Source organism: Tigriopus californicus, chromosome 12, assembly GCF_007210705.1.
Source record: "Tigriopus californicus strain San Diego chromosome 12, Tcal_SD_v2.1, whole genome shotgun sequence".
NCBI lineage: Eukaryota > Metazoa > Arthropoda > Copepoda > Harpacticoida > Harpacticidae > Tigriopus > Tigriopus californicus.
Window position 1 is genome coordinate 2,416,061 of NC_081451.1, and position 3,014 is coordinate 2,419,074.

Consider the following 3,014-nt stretch of genomic DNA (forward strand, 5'->3'; position numbering starts at 1 on the left):
CTAACTTGACAACTAAAACTTCAGCTCCATGGGATCAATATGGCCTATTCTAGGACCATGTCTACTTTTGGCCAAACCACTTGACCATTGGTGTTTGAACAGTCATTACTCCGGCAATAGCTTTTCATTTTTTTTCTTGCGGACTTCCTTACCGCTACGGGGATCGGAATCTCAGCACGGAATCCAAGACGAGATTTTCATCAATTTTACTGAGCTTTTATTAATCTATATTATTTGAACGACCAACGAATAAGAGTTGGCGGATCTGGCTAACCCTCGAATATAAGGTTGACTGGGAAGTTTCGTCAAAAACTTGTCAAAGTATGACTTAAATCCTGCTACTGGATCAACGCCTACATAAGCCCTACGAATATTTGAAGGCAGCAAATTAAACAATGAAGGAGCCCGAGGAAGAAGAGAGTCGGACTTCATTGTTATAACTAACCTGGATTTCGGAGGACTTGAAGGTGCTCTCAAAACGCACATTAAGCCTCTAGGGTCACTACAATTGACCCTACATCCTGGGTTGGAACAAAGCTCATGAATGCTTTTGAAAACGTACAAAATCAGATACCTTTCGTGCCTTCTCTGAATACTGTACAATCCCAACCTTTCTAACCTCTCCCAGTACGAGAGCGCTCTCATATCCTCGATGTTCCTACTAAAACATCTTTAGACCTGCTCGAGCTTTTGCAAATATGGTGATTGGCATCATTTTTAAATTAAAATACACCTGAGACAATGAATGGTGTTTCAATTGAATTGTGATTAACAAATGTGCAATTTGAAACTCGCCGAGTAATGGCTTTATTTAACTTTTGACCTTCGACAAACCACTATCCAGATTGCCTCAATGTTTTGCTTGCTTATCTATGTGTGTTCTGTAAGAGCTTCAAAAATGAAAATTAAATCTCAGGGTAAGATTAAGGCCTCCGTCGAATATGACCACTCACAAACTGAGTGTAAGGTGGTTCAGGCGGTCAGGTCGAATTCTAAGGCTTTCTTCTCTTATGCTAACTCTACGAGAAAGATGAAACACCCTGCAGGGCCTTTTGAGGTTGATGGGGAAGCCATTAGCAATGTAGAGGCTATGACTAACATGCTAGGAGATCAGTTCTCTCGTGTGTTTTCAACCCCACCGAAGTCAGAAGCAACAGCTCATTGCTCTGAAGATGAGTCTGTTGAGATTGACAAGGTCAATCAAGTTGAGCGTTTAGATGATCTTGAAGTCACAGATCAAGATGCTTTAGAGGCCATCAAGTTCTCCTGGTCCTGATGGCGTAACATCTCAGTTTCTAATGAGATGCTCACTGGTTCTTGCTCCTGTTTTCACGTACTTGATGCGTTGCATCTTGGATCAGGGCAACTTTCCATCTTCACTAAAATTAGCTCACGTTGTTCCAATTTTTAAAGGGGGAGATAAGTCGCTCCCCAATAACTATAGGCCGATTTCTCTCACTTCGAATGATGCGAAGATGTTTGAGAAGATCATGAAGTCCAAACTTGTTGAAATTCTTGAGGCCAATGAAGTCCTTCCTCCTTGCAAGCACGGGTTCCGAGCACATTTTAGCACGGTTACCCATCTGATTGAGCATTTAGAACAGGTCATTGAGGGACTGGAAAGACGCGAGTCAGTTGATGCTGCCTATCCTGATTTTGCCAAGGTCTTTGAGAAAGTAGATCATGGCCTGTTGTTGAATAGACTTCATGACATTGGGATCCAATGCAAGGTTTTCAACTGGAAAAGAAGCATTATTCAAGATAGTAATCAAATTGTCAAGGTTGAGGGATCCCTGAGTGACATACATGATGTCAAGTCAGGTATTCCCCAGGGCTCCATTTTAGGACCCATCCTTTCCAGAATATTCGTTGCCCCGCTTCAAAAGCTTAGTATTATTGCCCGTCTCTCTTCATATGCTGACGATACAAAGGTAGTTTCTGGTAGGCATGGCCAAAATTGCACTAGCCTTGCAAAGGACCTAGAAAGAATCTACTCTTGGGTTAATGAAAGTGTCATGTCTTTGAACAAAATGAAGTTCGATGAGCACAGCCAGATGAAGGTGGGTAGAGCTTTTCAAATGTGTGGTTGGATATATCGCAAGTTGAAGTCAGTCCGGATACAAACAGAAAAAAATCATTTCTTAGGATTTTCGTTGGTATACATAGCAATTTTTGAGTTTGCACGGAGCAATAGAGTACTTCTGTAAGAGATAATCTCTAGTTGTTTGGGTGGATTTAATTCTGGTTAGATCAATGCCTGGAGGGTTGAAATTATTCCACTCGTTGGGAAAAGTAAAGTTCGGTAGTCTTTGAAAATATTGTGTGTTTGGAGAGTAGAACCGTAATATCGTAATTTGCACACAACAACGTATAGAGCTGAGTGAAAGGACATCAAAGAGAGAATTAAGATATTCCTTCAAAATTGCACCGATCGTGATTAATGATTGTAAGTCTGAAATTGCTTTTGCTTATCTATTTGCCCTAACAACATGCCTTTTTATATGAAATGTAAGCCTTTAACGAGGAAACTGGTTGTTACTTAGAAGCTGGATTCTTCGTTGATCAGCTTACCCCTCTCGTCTCACCATTGAGACGACTGCCACAGTGGTTCAAAAGCCTTTTTGAATTCCAACAGATATATCCAAGCACATCTTGTTAGCTAATAGCCATATGCGCGACAAATTTGGGCCAGATTTCAATAAATCAACCAAGTCAAAATAACTTCTTATGGTTTTTGTAAGGAAGAAGACTGTTGAGATGGATATGCGCAATTTTTCTCAATACCTGATGAGCTTTTTTGACCACCGTGGTGAGACGGGTGAGACGAGACGAGAGGAGACGACCGTATCCAAGAATCCAGCTAGAATTTAAAAAAAACACGTTTTTGTGTATGATGTAACATGTTATCATCATTGTCATCATCTATTTATTTAACATTGTATGATTACCGGATGGTGGCTGCTGACTAGATGTTTATTGTACAAAAGGTGGAGGTATATATACAGAGGAAAATA